The sequence below is a fragment of the Octopus bimaculoides genome, chromosome 9, assembly GCF_046866305.1.
Source record: "Octopus bimaculoides isolate indiv1 chromosome 9, ASM4686630v1, whole genome shotgun sequence".
Taxonomy (NCBI): Eukaryota; Metazoa; Mollusca; class Cephalopoda; order Octopoda; family Octopodidae; genus Octopus; species Octopus bimaculoides.
In genome coordinates, this window is record NC_142936.1 from 83019789 (window position 1) to 83041529 (window position 21741).

Below are 21741 nucleotides of genomic sequence, written 5' to 3' on the forward strand. Positions count from 1 at the left end.
CAGACATAAAGACTAGTGCAGAGTTAAGAGGAACTGGATGCAATAAGAGATGGCGAGACAAAAGGATCTTAGATGTCAAAGAAGTGGAGGTATGAGACCAGCCAGCTCTGAGGAGCATTGGCCATTAAAGTGGCAATAGAAAAGACAGAGAGGGGATAGTATATCTGTGAGCATGAGGCCAGAACAAGTCCATTATAGATTGAATGCCAATCAGTCAAGTGGTCCAGGATATCTTTTTGCATAACAGCAGTACCATTCCAAATATGAGAGCAGTACTCTATTGTGAACAAGGCCATCTTAGCAGCATTATAAGCCTCTTAGTAAATCAGTGCACTGGACTCTGTAGTATTTATGTATTGACAGCAAGCCACAGCATACATGGATCAGACTTGGACCTCTAGACTCATGAGACTGACCAGGCAACTGTCTTACGTGACTATGCCTTAAAGTGGCACTGATTGTGGGCTTCACTTGGGCTTTGTAAAGTGTCAGCGACTGTTGGGAACCGAAATATTTTCTGACCTTGAAGAGGAAAGGCTTCTCTTTGGGATATAGTTCTAGTTATGTTAAGGATGCATTTTTTTGCCAAGAGGGATCCTTTGTGATTGTGCAGCTCAGTATTTGAAGTATCTGTTGGGGTCCTGAGTGCTGCTTGAGTTCTTTTTTTTTTTTTTTTTTATTTGGGTGGGTGCAGTAAAAGACAAAATTGGTTTGGACTCACTGCAATACAGGCTTAGCATACGGTGCCTAAGATTCGTGTGAATGATGCATGGTCGAAGAAAGTTAAGCTGTGTCATCACTTGAGTAAGAGTGGACATTGTTGGACGTAGAGATAAGTCATTGATGTATAGAAGGGAGAGACTGGCGGAAAAGAAGCCAGAAACCAGAGTTGAGTGAGTGGGTGACAGAAAGACCCCTGTCAGCACAAGCAATGATGCTGCAATCTGATTAGAAGTTACTGATCCCATAACCCTCGATTCTAACCCTAACCCTAACCTTAACCACAATCCCAACTCTAACCTCAGTGCTAACACTGACCCTAACTCGAACTCTAATTATAATCCTTATTCCAACCCTATTTCTAACAGTAACCCTAACCCTAACCTTTTCTTTAACTCCAACCCCAATCCTAATCATAAACTTAACTTTGAGCCAAATTTAAATTAATTTTTGAAATTTTTTTGAGGGAGCAATGTTTAATTTCCAAACCAGAGGGAAGGTTGTTAAAATGGTCACTGCTGAGGAAGGGAGGATACTAAAATGATCCACATATACTTCGCACAAAGCTGCCTGCCTTAATACTGCACCTCCACTTTGTCAAGGAGTCTTGTCTGGCAAGTTACTTGGAGACCCTGCTGATGACACATAAAAACAACCAGTGCACCCTGTAAAAGCATGCTGTTGTGGAATCCCAGCCAAAACAGACAATAGAGCTGGGAGCGGTCTTCTGGCTCACCAGCTCCTATCAAACTGTCTAACCCAATCCAGCATCAAAAGCAGATGGTAAATGATGATGATGAGGAGGAGGACGATGACGATAACGACACTGGGCTGATGAGATAAATCAAACAATCAAAATTCAAATTTTGATGGTAACATCTACTCTAATCACATAAACCCTACTACTATATAGCAACACATACCAACATTACCTCATGTTGGAAACGAGAATGTGAAGGTATAAAAACATCAATGGCATGATGATGAATTTACCATTCCAAACAAACTTATACGAAAATATGAAAAACCTTGATACAAAAGATAATACTAATTTCTTTGGACTACAACAAAGCTGGAGCACTGCATTCAAAGGCAGTAAGTCAATCACATCAACTCCAGTACATATTTCAGTTTGATACTTTATCAATCTTATCTTATTGAATATACTCTTTACTCTTTTACTCTTTTACTTGTTTCAGTCATTTGACTGCGGCCATGCTGGAGCACCGCCTTTAGTCGAGCAAATCAACCCCAGGACTTATTCTTTGTAAGTTTAGTACTTACTCTATCAGTCTGTTTTGCAGAACTGCTAAGTTACGGGGATGTAAACACACCAGCATCAGTTGTCAAGTGATGTTGGGGAGGGGAACAACTACAGACACACAAACAAACACACACTCATATATATACATATACGTATATACGATAGGCTTCTTTCAGTTTCCATCTACCAAATCCACTCACAAGGCTTTGGTCAGCCTGGGGCTATAGTAGAAGACACTTAACCAAGATGCCACGCAGTGGGACTGAACCCGGAACCATGTGGTTGATAAGCAAGCTACTTACCACACAGCCACTCCTACGCCTATATATATATATATATATATATATATATATATATATATATATATGTATGTGTATATGTATATATATATATATATATATATATATATATATATATATATATATATATATATATATCAATCTTATCTTATATATATATATATATATATATATATATATAAGAATTTAAGGAATGGAGAAAACGCATGTTATAATTGCATACTTAAATTCTTAAATATACTCAAATACCCAAAATTTCAAGGAGTTCCTGCCTTAAAAACAGGAGCTGACCACAATTATTTTGTGTTCTTTGCTACATTGGTTTCTATTAACCCATTTATTCTATCAGAAGAATTTTTATTCATTAAGATAGAAGAAATACACATAATTATATATATATATATATATATATACAAGAATACCGATAAAGGTTTTTTTCATACTGAACTACTTGGCAAAATTGTTAATTATTAATTCTATTATTAATTGACGATTCTCTGCCCTTATTCTTGTATATTTATATTTGATATCTCTAAGTTAGATGGTTAAACCGTAAATCCCTCCACACGGGACTTCTTTTCATACGGGACTATTTGTGACGCACATGGAATAGATTTCTTTGAGGTGAGGTGCCTGAACTCGCTAGCCGATGAATTCGTAAGTGCCTTTCTTATCATTGATTTTTGGTGTCGCATGGCCAAAAATTACCGTGAATTTTTTTAGAGACACTTTCAAATTTATCAGAATATTTGGGCTGAAGATTGGAATAGTGAAATTTCCATTCACTTAACCATGAAACGATTCGTATCCAATTAACTAAAGGCTTGGTTTGTTTACGCTTTTCCCTCCGGTTTTTTGTTCTATGTGTGCCATAAATATCGCCATCCGCTTTAGAGAAAAATTTGTAGTTTGGAATCAGTAGTTCTTTGACTGCTATTTCTAAATTTTCAGTATGTTGGAGAAGCAACTCAATTGCTAATCCCTGTATATTTATGATGATGATATATATATATATATATATATATATATATATATATATATATTAATATATTAACATGTATTACTTTGAACTTTGACATGTTACTTTCAGCAAACACCTGTGATGTCTGTTGCTGCCTCTTTCTCTTGTTTCTCTTCTTCTGTCTCTTCTTTCTTTCCTGTTTTGATCCTGTGGAAAACACCAAAATATGTTTGTGATCTTCTTCACTGCAATAACTATGAGAAAAACGTTTCTCAATCCATCTGTTGTCGTTGTTGTTGTGTCTCTCCTACCATAATCATCACCCTATCACCACCACCACTACCTCTACTACTGCTACCACTTCTATCATCATCATCATCATCCTTCCATTTGTAACCTATTGTTGCATCCAATTGTCTTTTTCTCTCAACTCAAGGCTATTTGAAGGTGTGGGCACACTGGGCAGTTGTCCAAGGACCTCCACAAGTCTAGATACCCAATTCTGATCTTTACATGTACAGGCTTGCTGTCAATAACTAAATACAATAGGATCCTGTGTATTTATTTGCCCAAGGGTCTATAAATACTATTAAGCCAGCCCTGTCTCAAACCCTGTGGTATTTCTACCTCCAAACCCTGCTATATCCAACTCTTCAAACTCCACACTAACAGTCTCACTTTTATTAATCTCCAGCCTACTTCTTTAATCTAACAATATCTTCTTCAGTTCTTGCTAGATTTGTTAGCCGCTGACAATCTGTTTAATACTTTCCGCTATACAAGAAATTCTGTATTTACAGAAAAACAACCTGTTTCTTTTTATTGATTCTGTATTGTCTAACAAAGCCATATTTCAATGTTTGTCAATGTATTTTTTGTGTGAAGATCATTGAGCTTAAACCAGTCAGCATGTGTGGATACACAGATATATGTATGTGTATATGTGTGTGTATACATGAATGTGTGTGTGTGTGTGTGTATGCATATGTATATGGGAGGGAATCCCTGTGAATATATTTGTAATTGTGTAAATGTAAAAGTGAAGACATTTGCAGACCATATGTTTTTTTTTTACAGTATTAAATCTATTTTTCAATCCTAGTAAGTGGTTGAAGGGAGGTGTTGTTTTTGTTGGAGCAATTGTTTGTACAGCTCTATGTTCTTGCTCCTATGAATCACTCAGCTGTGATGTTGGGGAGCAGTTTGTCAGCCAGACAAACTGAACAAGTGGTAATTCTCAGTGGGTTACAAAGAATGGATTTGGTGTCTGTAGCTGAGGAAGCATAACAGTCCATAAATATGTGTCTTACTGTGACATCATTCACAACATAGCTCAGTGTGGCATTGTCCATAAAGAGAATTTCTCTTCCAAGACAGTTGCACATCTTTAGTGTATATGGATGTGCTAAAAATAATTCTTCAGATTGAGTAGCTCATCCCGCTCAAAAGGTCCCTGAATAAGAGTTGTTTAAGGATGTTGAACAAAACACCCATGTTTCCAGAGGTGAATTATTCAAACCCCAAAGAATTCCTTTCAACACATGACTATGATGCTCGTGATCAGAGATGCACATATCGTCAACCACTAAGGGACATGCTCAACTGGTTACGGTCAAACAACTGACAAGCAAATCTGTGGTATTGAGCAGAATATTTGCTGTAGCCCATCTTTTTTATACCATGACAAGACAATGTACATTACAACACTTTTAATCAGTTAAGATCAGAAGTCATGAGAGCCACTGCCTGGTACTGCGTAAGATGGCAAATTAGCAGAATTTTTAGCAACATTTCTTCTAGCTCTTTATGTTCTGAGTTTAAATTCTGCCAGGATTGACTTTGCTTTTCATCCTTTTGGGGTCAATAAAATAAGTAGAAGTTGAACACTGGGGTTGACGTAATCAACTTACCCGACCTCAAAACTGCTGGTCTTGTACTAAAATTTGAAATCAATATTATTATTCTTAAGACTTACAGTACCTGGAGAATTTTACCTATCAGTGCAACTCTTGAGAGACCACATGTATTATATATCTCCAGCCTTTCCCACTTTCCAAAATTCAGTTAACCTTTCTGGTCCCTTGTTAAAAGAATTCTCACTGCCTTTGCAGAGTCCTCATTCCCTCCTTTTCTAAACAATAATGACTCTATAAGCAGAATTCCCATGGAGAAAACCTCCAGCTTCACTGCCCACTTTGAATTCAGTTCCGAACAACACTTCCTTGGCCAGTCTTCTCCAGATCTACACCATTTCATTTCCAACCTATATACATATATGCCAAGGGTAGAAACACTTCCAGTTGCTTCAAATAAACAAAGTTACCAACCTAGACAATTTCCCTTCCTTAAACACCAGAACTTACTCCAATACCAAATTGGGGATATATTCTGACTCCTCAGTGTGTTTCATTTCAAAGGAAGACATTTTCTCAGACAGCCAACTATCATCCTATTGCTTTTGTAGTGACACCATCTTGGAAATCTCCAGCACTTACGCGCAGGGTTGGAATCTTCTGGAAGGCCTGCCGGAAGCTCCCTCATGCGCATGCGCAGAAAATTAGCAGCAGCGAAATTCTCTTGTATCTATCTTTTTGACACTAGCAGCTGAACGATACAGACGTGTCTCCAGCAGCTCTCTCGAGCTGCTACCTCGTGGCGCATCCCTGCTACGCATGAACGGGCAGGATTGACTCACTCCACTAGACTACTGCCGATGAGGTCCTAGGTTGCCGATTCGCCCAGAGGAAGGAAATGTTTTATATTGCGAATCAAAGAATAAATATTTATACTGTTGAAGTTAACGAAAAATCTTGACTCTTTCTTCAATTAATATTTAATATGAAGGATGCGAATAGCACCTATCCAGTGCGGGAATCTCTCATCCTGTTACACTCTCATCTCAAGCATCTCTAAAGCAGTGACAGCATTCACTAACAATGACCCTCTCCAATACCATGAATCTCTCTCTCTCTTTCTCTCTCTCTCTCTCTCTCTCTCTCTCTCTCTCTCTCCCTCTCCCTCTCTCTCTCTCTCTCTCTCTCTCTCCAGAGGGACCATGTCAATCTCATTTCTTAAAAAGATAATCAAAAAAGCTGAAGTACAACTCATATCAAACAAACTTCACTGTACCACACATCCGCTAAATATGAGCACCACTTAGCTAGAGCCCCCCCCCACACACACATTCCAAATCCTGGAGCTTGCTATCATTAAGGATTTATCAATAGGATACGGTCAATAGAATGAGTGCCAGACTTTTAAATAAGCACTAGGATTAATTTGTTCCACTAAATACTTCAGTGCAGTATCCCAGTATGGCCACAGTTCAAAACAGCTCAATGACTGAATCAAGTAAAAGGTACAAAATCAAAGCATTATTTGTTCTAAAAGCAGAAGTTTTGGTGGCTTATCAGACGTCTCTGGGTTTCAGGGCAAGAGTCCAAGACTTGTTAGATGAGAACATCACCCAAATAAAGCAGCTGATTGATAGAAAATGAATGGATTTTCAGTCTTACCAAAATGACAAGAACAATGAATACAAAAGGAAAGTTTGCCAGAAGGCAAAGGTCAATGTTCAAAAACAGACATTTTCAACAAAGAACAAATGGTAGGTAATCAAAGGACTTGAACTCCAGTAAATGGTTGGTGTGTATGACATATTAAGTTCCTTCAATAAGATTAAAGCAACCTATGATCTAAATATATTGGCTAGTATGGTATTATGTACAATATATATAAACAAAATATGTAAATACAAACACACACACACACACACACACACAAGGGGGTACAAAGAAGTTCCTTGCTTTGGGCAAAAGAAAATACAGGAGGATCAGTTGATTATGACTGTATTCAACATTTTCCACTCTGAGATTCAATTATTGCAGTGGTCCTTCATTTTTTATAATCTCTGTAAAAGAACTCGGAAGGTTGAGCTTCCAACCAGGCCTTTTGCAACCCCCTTAAAGCCAAGAACTTTTCAACACCCCCCCCACCGTATATGTATGTATGTATGTATGTACATACGTACGTACGTATGTATTTATGTATACAAAATATATCTTTTATTTTTCATTTTTTACTTACTTCAGTCATTGGACTGCAGCCATGATGGAGCATTGCCTTGATGAATTTTAGTCAAACTGCTTATTCTATTGGTCTCTTTTGCCAAACCACTAAGTGGCAGGGACATAAACACACCAACACTGGTTGTCAAATGGTGGTAGGGGACAAACACAGTCACAAAGACACACACATGTATATCCATCCATCCATCTATCTATTTATCTATCTATCTATCTATATATATATATATATATTTGCCCCTCCTGTTCGTGCTTCACAGCGTTCAATACATACACACTTCATGTCTGGCTGTACAGCCTTTTTGCTTGTTTGTTTATTCACCCTTTCGTTTTCCTGTCTTGTTTTCCGTCTGCCACTACCCTTCACGAAAATAATTTAATTTGTGTTCGTGGGAAGAACCATTTCAACGATGTGTACTGCCTTAATTCTTCGAAACGCCGGTGTTTTAATGGTGGCAGCTGATGAAGGAGATGTTTCTATGTGGCTTGCTTGTTTGTTGTACCTTGTTTATCATTTTGTCCATGTTCTTTTGCCACGTCATGTACCCAGTTATGTATCTATATGTACATGTAGATGAAGGTATGTACATACATGTACATATATATGCATATACTCATATATTGTTTATATATATATATATATACACTAACAAATGCACCCATCCTTTGGGCGGTTTAAGTTGCTTTGGTGGTATTTTTTTCACCAAATAATTGAACTACCAAGAACGTTTATGAGTGGCATGGCAATCTATGTTTCTGATTAACCGTTATTGTGGATGTCATTGCACTTTAATGATCATAGAACATATAAGTTTGCAGCGATACAAAGTAGAGCTGAAGTGTTTTTTGGAGTAGATTACGGATAAGGACTACAAAATATAGTTGTTTTACATGAAAGTGAAATTTTTTGTTGGAAACAGCCACATAAATGGTGTAAGGAAATTGAAGGAAGACGTTGAAACTTCCCCTCTGCGAATTTTTTTTTTTTTTTTACTGCAAAGGGAGCTATTTTTTCTGAGAGATAAGCTAACAAAAACCCCTTTATTCTGTCTTCCCACATACCCAGTACATAAACTAACAGCTTATGCTGCATAAAGTTAAATTAGTATGGAGCTTTCTGAAAGATACGTATAGCTTTCGCTAGTGGAAGCAAAACTCTTATTTAAAGGTTGATTCTTTGGGACGAATAATATGTGATTGTTTAAAAAGGCTAGAATGAAAATGCTAAAACGTATTTGAAACAATGGACAACAGTCGAAATATAATGGATGGGTAAATAAGCATCCTCAAAGGGAAACATCGCATTGGTAGGTAAACAAAGGTATCGACAAATAGAAGAGAGGGAAGGGAACATTACCTTTCAAGTAACTCAGAATAGGTAAAGGTAAGCTTGCCAAAGTTTAATGCAGTTTAAATATGGAGATTAAGATTGTTTGGTATTGGATATTCATTGCATACCACCTTGGCAAGTGGATGGACGAAATAAATAAATAGACAAAATCCTTTCACTTCTATAAAAAGATTAACAAAGTACGGAAGATCCTATATATATTCTCAATGTGCCTGTTGTTAAAAATACCTGGAAATAAGTATTAGGCAAGCACGACAACTCACATCAGGTCCCTTCTCGGAGCGACAGACATAGATGTTTCATCATTGTTGTAACTTTTCAATGCCGCATACTGAACAAGGCCTGTTCTAGGCATATTGCTGATTATAACGCAGCCAACCCACGAACTAACAACACACACACAACTTGTATATATATGTTTGATTTTGTTTATATATATATAGTTTATAGATGAGAGGCAGATATTCTCCATATAGAATACACTTCGTAGAGCTCATGAGATTTAAACTTGAGTAGGTAGAGGAGTAAATGTAAGGACAAGCAAGTTAGGTAAGTCGATGTACAAAATATATTTAATACATTTAATATATAAAATGTACATATGCTTACATATAAAAAAGTCTGACTTACACAAAATAGAAACAATATCAGGAATTGAAGGGGTTGAATAAGAGTTTTACAAGTTGAATAGCTGTTTCTGGGGGCTTGGTGGTCCAAAATGATAATTGTAACTTGATTCCATCATCAGATAATACCAGCTTTCATCTTCAGGAAAGAATTTTACATTTAAGTTGTTGACAGAAATGAGATTAAAAATAGAATCAACTTATAATCATTATTTTGAACCACAAAGCCTCTAGAAACAGCTGTTGGACTCGTAAAATTCTTATTCAACTCCTTTAATTTCTGATATCATTTCTATTCTGTGTAAGTGAGATCTTTTTATATGTAAACATATATACAATTTTTTGTATTAAATGTATTTAATATTTTTTGCATATTGACTTACCTAACCTGTTTATCCCTACATTTACATACATACATACATATATGCATACATATGCATAGGAGAGTATTGTAGTTTGCTTGAAGCATTGTGTAGTGTTTGTAAAAAAATAATGTGTCTTGAATGGCACAACAATGCACTGTAATAACAACAATGGACTATAATAACTGTTATAATTGATCGATCAATTCCAAGGGATATCTGAAGAAGCAATATTTATATTCTGAAATATTATATCATATCAGACTATGGATTATTAAATTATAACAGTTATTATAGTCTATTGTTGTTATTATAGTGCATTGTTGTGCCATTCAAGACACATTATTTTTTTTACATATATATATATATGTCTGTATAATATGAATGTACAGTAAAATTATATTAGATGACATGAAGTCCATATCATTTTCAGATAGATGACTATCACCATCATCACTACCACAATCACCAAATCATCAGCAGCAGCTCATGTGACATGAAGCAGCGCAAAAACGACCAGTTTAACAATACAGAGAAGGTGAAAGGTCATCATTGTTTACAGGTTCGTGGAGTGTACTGAGTTAATGTTTACTAGTTTTAATTAAACAATCTAACAGTAAATAGCTTTGACTCATAAATTGACAAAAACTGATTTAATGCATTAATGTTCCCTCTCCTCTCCTTCTCCACATTCTTCTTCTTCTTCTTCTTCTTCTTCTTCAATATCATCATCATCATCAATATAAACACAAAGTAGATTTAGATTTCAACTCTAATTCCTCAGCGGAATTTGAACTTAGAACGTTGTTGGCACTCCGTCGCTTACGACGTCGAGGGTTCCAGTTGATCCGATCAACAGAACAGCCTACTCGTGAAATTAACGTGCAAGTGGCTGAGCACTCCACAGACACGTGTACCCTTAATGTAGCTCTCGGGGATATTCAGCGTGACACAGTGTATGACAAGACTGACCCTTTGAATTACAGGCACAACAGAAACAGGAAGAAAGAATGAGAGAAAGTTGTGGTGAAAGAGTACAGCAGGGTTCGTCACCATCCCCTGCCGGATCCTCGTGGAGCTTTAGGTGTTTTCGCTCAATAAACACTCACAACGCCTGGTCTGGAAATCGAAACCGCGATCCTATGACCGTGAATCCGCTGCCCTAACCACTAGGCCATTGCGCCTCCACAACTTAGAACATAGCAATGGGTGAAATACCACTAAGCATTTCACCCAGCGTGCTAACAATCCTGCCAGCTCACCACCTTCTTAAATAATTAATAATAATTGTTTCTAACAGGAGAAGTGGAGAAGAGGTTTAGAGGGGGGGGCTTGCCCATTGAATCAACACTAGGATTTGGCTGACATTATGTTGTATTGACCCTGGGAGGATGACAAGCAAAGTTGGCTTTGGGTAGATTTGAACTCAGAATGTGAAGAGTTGGAACAATTGACAGTGAGGTGCTTTTTCCAATGCTCTAACAATTCTGCCAGTTCACCATCTTAAAATGGTTTCTCATCATCATCATCTTCATCATCATTTAGCGTCTGCTTTCCATGCTAGCATGGGTTAGACAGTTTGACAAGGACTGGTAAACCAGAGAGCTGCACCAGGTTCCAGTCTGATTTGGCATAGTTTCTAAGGCTGGATGCCCTTCCTCATGCCAACTACTCCAAGAGTGTAACGGGTACTTTTTACATGTCACATTTACTGTATTTTCTAGCATACATGTTGATGTAGTATATAATAAATTCATAGTGTATATATATATACATATACAGGGTCTGGCAGATAAACTGAGACCAATTTTAAGCAGTTGACTTAGTGGGTTTAGCATTTAATTTTTTGACTAAACCTTGCTTGCTCAAAAATCTAATCCTCCTCTTTATTTTTCAGATAAATAGTGAACTAATTCGACAGCAGAAAGTCACGGACCAACAGAATTGTTCCACCATTGTTGTTTTGGTGTGCACCAGGCACACTGCCAATAAAATTGTTAAGTTGTCAAAACTTCCATAAGCAACAGTTGATTGTATGTATAAACAATTTAAAGAAGAGGGAAAGAGTGATAGAAAAGAACACGAGACACGAAATGATTCCCAGCGCAATCCAAGGGGTTAGGCCGCCTCAAACGCTAAACTGAAGCCAAACCATCTGCATCTGTGACAACTCTTGCAATGAAATACAATGTGTCCCTTTCCATTGTGTCCAGAGTTGTGAGCAGGAACCCTGGCATGACTAGCTATGTTCGATGACACTGTCACCTCCTAACAGCCAAGGTCAAAGCAATCAGAGCCAAGAGATGCCCAAAGCTTCTGTCATTCATCCAGCATCAAGGTACAGAAAAACTCTTGTGTTTGTGGACAAGAAGTTTACTGTGCATGCTGAGGTGAATCGTAGAAATTCTCAAGTGAATGTGTACAACCCTTCTAACATCCCCACTGTGTTTTAGACTAAGAATCCTGCCTCTGTGATGGTATTTAGAGGCAAGTGATGGAAGTGTCATGGTTCCACATTTCATTGAGTCTAGCTTAAAGATTGACACAAACGAGTATTTGGACATCCTGAAGAACTCTCTGTTACCTTGGATGGAGCAAAAGTTTGGGCTTAACAATGTAGTGCTTATCCAGGATTCTGCATCATGCCATGGGTCAAAAGCAACATAGGCCTTCCCTGGTGAGAAGGTGCCATTTTTTGTGAAGGCCAACATCTAGCCCAGTAATAGTCCAGATCTCAACCTTCTCGATTACTTTTTATGGGCCACACTTCAAGCAAGGACCAATGCTTCACCACAGTTGAGTGTCAACAGTTTGAAGACCTGCATCATGCGTGCAACATGCAAAATCAAAGAGGCGGAAGTTGCAGCAGCTGTGAAAAAATTTTGTACTTGTGTGGAGGTAGTAATTGCCCAAAAGGGTGGCCATATTGAGTGATAAATGTGTAGGCACAGTTATCTCCCCTGACAGTGGTTGCCTAAATAGCCCGCCACTAGATGGCATATGTGACATTAAGGTTTGGTCACTTACCCCTTCCTCTTTCGCATTGGAATGCTGGAGCATAAAGACATGACTTTGCCAGCTCTTGTACTACACAGATGCAGCAGTTAGCTGGTATCGAGCAGCCATGAGGTAATACACAGAAGATGAACATGGCCTTCACTTGTAAACTCCTTCCATTATTATTCAACTTGTATATATTTGTGACCTAGAGTAAAGGTATTTAAAGTTACAGCTTTGTTCTATGAATTCATTGTGCAGTGCTCCTTTGTCAAATGACATATTATAGCCTTCTGAACAGTGTCATCATTAGATGGTTTCAATACGTGAGACCATGACCATCTAAAAATATTTTTGTTGTAATAAATTTTACATTAAAATTATATCTGTCTACTACCATTATTTTAGTTTTTATAACCAATTATATGCATTGTAAAAATTGTCTCAATTTATCTGCAAGACCCCTGCAAGACCCTTGCAAGACCACATAGTGTAAGCATTCAAACATCATCACTATCTTTTCCAAACCTGCTGCATTTCACATGGAAGTTTTGATCCTTCAAAGTCATTTTCGTGCATAAACTGATTTTTTTTTTTTTTTTTTTTTTGCTGTAAATTTTGCTCTGAAAAATTCAACTTGTATACTGGAAATATGGTAGGCAGAAAGTCAACAAGGTAACATATTCCCATGGTCAGGCAAGTTCTCACAGAATACTGGAAAGGAATAACACAGCTTGTTTGACAGTGACCATCAATTTACAAATATCACACAATGTCAAGACAGGGAGATACAAACTTGCACACACTCAAATAGATATCATCATCATCATGATCATCGTTTAACGTCCGCTTTCCATGCTAGCATGGGTTGGACGATTTGACTGAGGACTGGTGAAACCGGATGGCAACACCAGGCTCCAGTCTGATTTGGCAGAGTTTCTACAGCTGGATGCCCTTCCTAACGCCAACCACTCAGAGAGTGTAGTGGGTGCTTTTACGTGTCACCCGCACGAAAACGGCCACGCTCGAAATGGTGTCTTTTATGTGCCACCCGCACAAGCCAGTCCAGGGGCACTGGCAACGATCTCGCTCGAAAATCCTACAGGAGCCAGTCAGGCGGTACTGGCAACGGCCACGCTCAAAATGGTGCATCTCATGTGCCAACCGCACAAGAACCAGTCCAGGGGCACTGGCAACGATCTTACTTGGCTTGCCGGGTCTTCTCACGCACAGCCCATTTCCAAAGGTCTCGGTCCGTAGTCATCGCCTCGGTGAGGCCCAATGTACGAAGGTCTTGCCTCACCACCTCAGCCCAGGTCTTCCTGGGCCTACCTCTTCCACGGGTTCCCTCAACTGTTAGGGTGTGGCACTTTTTCACGCAGCTATCCTCCTCCATTCTCACCACATGTCCATACCAGCGCAATCGTCTCTCTTGCACGCCACAACTGATGCTTCTAATGTTCAGCTTTTCTCTCAAGATACTTACACTCTGACGGGTATTCACATTGACATTACACATCCAACGGAGCATACTGGCTTCATTCCTTGCGAGCTTACGTATGTCCTCAGCAGTTACAGCCCATGTTTCACTGCCATGTAGCATGGTTGTTCGTACGCATGCGTCATACAGTCTGCCTTTTACTCTGAGTGAGAGTCCCTTTGTCGCCAGCAGGGGTAAGAGCTCTCTAAACTTTGCCCAGGCTATTCTTATTCTAGCAGCTACACTTTCAGCGCACCCACCCCCACTACTAACTTGGTCGCCCAGATAGCGGAAGCTATCGACTACCTCTAGTTTTTCACCCTGGAATGAGATAGAAGTTGTTTCCTGTTTGTTTGCAGTCTTTATTGCACCTGAACATCTGCCACAAACAAAAACTAACTTGCTAGTTAACCTGCCTTTGATGTTGCTGCACCTCTTATGTGTCCATAGCTTGCACCGGGTACATCTTATAGAGTTACTACCTACTCCTTTTCTACATACTGAGCAGGGCCATCTACCTGAAGGGGTTTGTGTTTTATCTACCTTCCTACTTATTAGGATTTTGGTTTTAGCTAGGTTGACTCTAAGGCCCTTCAATTCTAGACCTTGCTTCCACACCTTGCTTCCACATATATACCCACATACATATATACATACATTTTGGTGTATTTATTGTCACTTGGAATTAGTTGTTGCCAGTACCGCCTGACTGGCCTTTGTGCGTGTGACACGTAAAAGCACCCACTACACTCTCTGAGTGGTTGGTGTTAGGAAGGGCATCCAGCTGTAGAAACTCTGCCAAATCAGATTGGAGCATGGTGTTGCCATCCGGTTTCACCAGTCCTCAGTCAAATCGTTCAACCCATACTAGCATGGAAAGTGGACGTTAAACGATGATGATAGAGAGTAAATAATGTTGACAAGTTTAGTTATGTTATACAAGTTATAGGATACTAAACTCATCTTTTATAACAGGATAGAATATTATATATTTCATTTTCAATGATACAAACAGTATAGTTCTGCAAAATTCAGATAATTTAATGAATAATAGAAGCAGGAATTTAAAGTTTAATCATTTTTCTCTTATTAAACATTGAATGAATATATTGTGTCTCACGGTAATACATAACACAATAACTGTATTTGAACTCATGATCAGTTAATAAGTAGTGGAACATTACCCATCCATTACATCATAATAGAATTTGTTTTAAACTGAAATAATAAAACAGATTGACATAAAACAATGAAACATTTACCTCTAGAACAAAAGGTTTATACTCTTGGTAAGTGTTGTTATAGCACTGCAACATATGTGGCTTCTGGTTACTACAGCTACATTAATTAGCAAGTATAGATGCATGCTAATTAACAAAACTAATTGTGTAAAGTGGAAATAATGATGCAGTAAATGGAGGAGTATTCATTGAGACATCACAAGGCTCTTTGGAACAGAAGATTTAGTTGATTCTATTATATCATTAATATTTATTTCATTGACCCCAGAACAATTAAAGCAATGTCGTAGGATTGAAACTTAGCTTAAGGTAGGATTTTAATGCTATTATGTCAGCATATGGCTGCAGCTTATAATTGTGACTTTTAGAGAGTTAAAAATGAGTTTCCTACTGTTGACCTCGCTAACCAAACATTAGCACCCACAACTTGTGCTTTTCTATGTGACATAGCCACTAATAGAACTATTTTAGTAGATTATCTGGAATATTAATAGATAATTATTTCACTTGTCACAGAATCTATGCCTGGATTATTCAACATATCCCCACATATGAAATATAAAAAAGTAATTCTAGCAATGAAAGTCATTTGCTGACAGTAGTTGTGATAAACTCCAATGGATTATGATTACCCCTAATGCATGAATATACTTGGAGTAGGGATGTATTCCAAGCTTATATACTTACACTTCGATTAGGGATGTGCCTTTGGCTTACATGTGTACACTTGGATTGGGGCTGTTCCCCTAGCAAAAGAACCTGGAATTTTGTAATATTATTTTATTCACTTAGTTTTACATATTTACACTTTTATTGCCTTCAAAGTGTTCTCCATTTGAAACAGTGCATTAGTCCAGGTGTGTTTTCCACTGGTTCAAAGCAGTCCTGGAACCCTTGCGAAGTGATGCCTTTTAATGTTTCCATCACTGTTTTCTTCACCTCTTCCACATCTGCAAAACGTTTTCCTTTAAGGACTTTTTTTTCATTCAGAGGAACAAAAAAAATTTGCAAGGTGCAAGATTAGATAAATAGGAAGGGTGAGTAAGAGGGGTCATACCATTTTTGGTCAAAAACTGTCTCACACTCAAGGAGGTGTGCGCAGGCACATTGTCATGATGAAACCACTGCTCTCCATTTTGCCACAGGTCATAGTGACCTATTTAGCAGCGGAGGAGGATGTTCTGAAAGTATACTTTCTCTGGCACTACCTTCCTTTTATCTCCTTCTCACCAGCTTCCACACATCTCTTTATATATAATAGGAGATAGCCATGTATCTCTGCTATGGCAAGACACCTCTATCAAGCCACTTTCTCCTCTGAAATACTCTTCATTTAGTATGGAAGTTTTACTCTTTCCCTCTCTCTAATCTTTTTCTGTCTTGGCAACCTCAGTAGCAAATGGTTATTTCAAGGCCAATTGTGTGTGTGTATGTGTGTGTGTGTACACGTGGTGTTTGTCATTTTGTCATTGAGAGAAATCATCAAATAAGGAGTGTCTCAGGTGATTAGAAGTTATTGAAAGAGACATGTATCAATGAGCCAGTAAACCTAATTATAGATAAAAATACCATGTGACACTGAATAATCTCTCTGTGATATTTTAGCTATTGATGGTCACATGAGACATGTTAATCATAGTCATTGTGAAAATATTTCGAGTAAATCCTTATCAGCTTGAGGTAAACCTCAATAATTCTCTATCTCACCTGTATCTCTTTTACTTGTATTGCCTTTTATAATGATGACTGCCATTCCTTCCTACATAACTTACAGCTCGGTTCTTAATACATCTATGAAACTATCCCTGATAGCCCTACAGCTACCCAGTAGCATTTTGCCTTAATCTAATTATTGCTACTGAGAAAAACTGTTTCAATCTTATATCCCTATAAATACACTTTTCCTAAATCACATACTTTTCAGAACTATCTTCCTGCTTTGTTACATGGTAATAACAAAATATATTGTTTCACTTTTATAATTACCTCATCCACTAGATATTTGGCTAGTTAATGTAGCAAATAGTTCAATTGTATCATAGACCTACTAAAGTCTCTCATAGACCTACTAAAATCTCTTATCCATAGTCTCTATGAACATCAGTGGATGTATCCTGTTGGTCATAAATAAAACACGAAAATATATTAATACTAGACATAAGTTTCATAAACAACAAAATGTCATGAGCTGCAAAAACCTTTGATTGACCACATGGTGGTAAAGTAGTGGTCTAGTACTGCCGCTGCTTTTGCTACCATAGTCCAATGCTTTTAAGTCACCATACATTTCTTTATTCTACAAACCCTCTCTATGTTCCTTTGCCTTCCATTTATAATTATGCTTGCTAAAACTTGTTCTACTTTGGTTTTGGAATGTCAATACGATTTTAGAAATTATAACTATTGAAAAATTAAACAATTCAATTTTAGTGACTGAAACTCCAGCCAACCGTGCTCCAACAACTTGTTCTGTATGGAAATCATATAGGGTATGCATTTTAACCTATTTAAATATAAATTACTGCCAACTGACAAAAAATAGAGGCTTATATAATAAGCAACAAGGCACAAATTATGTATATGAATGCATATCTACTGACTAGAACTGTTGTTTTTCTTTTGAAATATTGCTAATAGGAAAAAAGAGTTTAATAAAAATGGTGTTTCCATTGTTTTGCCCAACCCTGAATATATGTGTGTGGTGGGGTGTATATACACTCCCTCCCCCCACATATATATAAGTATGTATGTTTATACATATGTATATGTACATACATATGTAGGAATATATATATATACAGGGTGCAGTGAATAAACTGTCATCTATATTATGCAAAATTGACAATAACACTGACATCTCATTTAACAGTTATATTTACCAAAATTACATAAAAATATCTTGAAATACTAAACAGTAAATGTATTTAATAAAATCACCATTGGCTTCAACCACGGCCTCCAGACAACTTTGGAATCTCTTACAACTCTTCTGGACGGTTTCCTTGTTTAAGTTGGTGAATGCTGCCATAATCCTTGCCTTCAGTTCATCTTGGTTGTTTACAAGAAGTTTTGTTGGTCTCTTGCTCAACTATGCCCCCACACATAATAATCAAGAGGGTTGCAGTCTGGGGAGATAGGTAGCCAGGTGCTAGGGGTGATGTGGTCACAGAAATTGTCTGGCAGCCATGACTGGGTTCTTGTGCTTGTGTGACATGGTGCAGAGTCCTGTTGCCAGACATAGGGTCTTCCAGTAGCCACCCTCTTGACCCAGGCCAGCACTACCCCCTCCAGGCACTTGATGTAGGCCTCCATATTGAGTCTGAGGTTGGTTCAGTCCCACTGCGTGGCACCTTGGGCAAGTGTCTTCTACTATAGCCTCGGGCCGATCAAAGCCTTGAGTGGATTTGGTATACAGAAACTGAAAGAAGCCCGTTGTATATATGTATATATATATATATATATATATATATATGTATGTGTGTTTGTGTGTCTCTGTTTGCCCCCCGACCATCGCTTGACAACCGATGCTGGTGTGTTTACGTCCCCGTAACTTAGCGGTTCGGCAAAAGAGACCGATAGAATAAGTAACAGGCTTACAAAGAATAAGTCCTGGGGTCAATTTGCTTGACTAAAGGCGGTGCTCCAGCATGGCCGCAGTCAAATGACTGAAACAAGTAAAAGAGAGAATAAAAGAGTAGAGCTTTGGTTGTTGTTTGTAGTGAGTTAAGTGACTGCATTGAGATGTCCTTCATTTTGTCTGCTGGTTCAACGGGTATCCATTCACAAGTGGTGGGTATTGTTATTCCAATAACCAGATAAGGAGTTGATTAAAAAATATCAAAATGTTGGGAAAAAAATTATTTTTCAGAAATTTGGCTGTTACTTCAAGCAAATCAAATGGTCATATTGAACTCTCCGTCATCATCTTTGCTTATTCAACCAGCATTATTATTTATGGCCAGGTTCCAACCTGGGCTGCAGCAGCAGAGTCCATCTGCCATACTTCTCAGTCCAACATCACTGTCTCGACGTCCTGGATACTTTCCAGGCCACCAGTGCTTGCAATGAAGTCGTCAATGTAAGAGTAACAATGTTTTCCTCTTCTTACATCACCATGAACTGGATTTCACATGACTAATTTGAATGCTTCCAGTTCAGGGTAGGACACAGTGACCAGATAGTCACAGACAACATTCGGCAGGTTTCCATAAAGGCATTCATTTGTTATATGTGGCTGCCATTTCATATTTGTCAATGCAGATTTTCTATGGCTGGATGCCCTTCCAGTTGCCAACACTCACCTGTTTTGAAGCAAAGTAATGTTTCTCTCAATGGTCAGACATGTTTTTGTAGAACATTAGAAATGACTGACAGACACAGACATAAATACATAGAGCAATAGGTTCTGAGTGTGTATAAATAGTTGCAAAGTGGAAGAACTAAGTAGTTAAGTTTAGATATATGTGGAGTATTGATAGGGGAGTCAGGTGAGTATTCCAAAAGTTGGGACAGGGAGGAAGAATTTCAAAACTCAAAAAATTAAATTCTTTCTTTTTCAGAATTTTGTTTATACACACTTTATTCAGAACCTATTCTTTCAGTTTCCATCCACTAAATCCACTCAAAGTTTTGGCTGGCCTGGGGCTGCAGTAGAAGAGGCTCATCCAAAGTGCTATGTAGTGGGACTAAACCCAAAACCATGTGGTTGTTAATGAAACTTCTTAATGACACAGCCATGCTTCTCCCTCTCTATATTTTTGAGTGTGTATACATTAACCCTGATGGGGCAAGCAATTCAATCAAAAGGGTTGTGACTACATCATCATCATCATCATCGTTTAACGTCCGCTTTCCATGCTAGCATGGGTTGGACGATTTGACTGAGGACTGGTGCAACCGGATGGCTACACCAGGCTCCAATCTAATTTGGCAGAGTTTCTACAGCTGGATGCCCTTCCTAATGCCAACCACTCAGAGAGTGTAGTGGGTGCTTTTACATGTCACCCGCACGAAAACGGCCACGCTCGAAATGGTGTCTTTTATGTGCCACCCGCACAAGAGCCAGTCCAGGGGCACTGGCAACGATCTCGCTCGAAAACCCTACAAGGCCAGTCAGGCGGTACTGGCAACGGTCACGCTCAGGATGGTACATCTTATATGCCACCCGCACAAGAGCCAGTCCAGGGGCACTGGCAACGATCTCACTTGGCTTGCCGGGTCTTCTCACGCACAGCACATTTCCAAAGGTCTTGGTCAGTAGTCATCGCCTCGGTGAGGCCCAATGTTCGAAGGTCTTGCCTCATCACCTCAGCCCAGGTCTTCCTGGGCCTACCTCTTCCACGGGTTCCCTCAACTGTTAGGGAGTGGCACTTTTTCACGCAGCTATCCTCATTCATTCTCACCACATGTCCAAACCAGCGCAATCGTCTCTCTTGCACACCACTACTGACGCTTCTTATGTTCAGCTTTTCTCTCAAGATACTTACACTCTGACGGGTATGCACATTTACATTACACATCCAGCGGAGCATACTGGCTTCATTCCTTGCGAGCTTACGAATGTCCTCAGCAGTCACAGCCCATGTTTCACTGCCATGTAGCATGGCTGTTCGTACACATGCGTCATACAGTCTGATTATATATATATATATATTATATTATATATATAATATAATATATATTATATATTTGATATAATATATTATATATTTGATATATTATATATATTACATATATAATATAATATATATTATATATTTGATATAATATATTATATATTGGTATATTATATATATAATATCAGTCATTCTATTACACCTACGCAGTGCATCTGGGACTGCATTATGCAATGTCTCAAATTTAAAAAAAATTATTTGTAATATGAGTCAGCTGCTATTTCTAGCAGGTTTTCTATCTTGATAGAGGCTCTCTTGTTATTCAGCCTTGGCTCAATTCTGAACAAAAGTATTCCAACCAATCCCAGTTTTTTAAGAGAATATAGAACTACATAATCAAGTACAATCCTTATTGAAAGTGTAATGATTTAACCACCATTTCTAGTAAGTCAACCAACCACCTTGAACCACATACTATTTTTGTGCATCTGGTTAATATCCAGCAGTGAAATGTATATCATGAAACATTATTTATTTCTATGAGTTTGGTATATTTATTGTCAACAGACTCAATAATAGCAGTCTAATTTCTGTCAGGACTGGAGCTGACAGAAATACACTAACAACACACTCCTTACCTGACCGTGACATGGTAAGACTCTCTTTTACTTGTTTCAGTCATTTGACTGTGGCCATGCTGGAGCACCGCCTTTAGTCGAGCAAACCGACCCCCGGACTTA

At 38.2% G+C, this 21741-nt stretch overlaps 1 long non-coding RNA gene across 1 annotated transcript; it reads left to right on the plus strand.

The window, feature by feature from the left end:
- The first annotated feature begins 10105 nt into the window (after positions 1 to 10105).
- LOC149134231 (uncharacterized) lies at positions 10106 to 13044 on the plus strand. Its single transcript, XR_016243231.1, has 2 exons — positions 10106 to 10230; positions 11566 to 13044. It is a non-coding gene; the product is annotated as an uncharacterized LOC149134231 (long non-coding RNA).
- The last annotated feature ends 8697 nt before the right edge of the window (positions 13045 to 21741 follow it).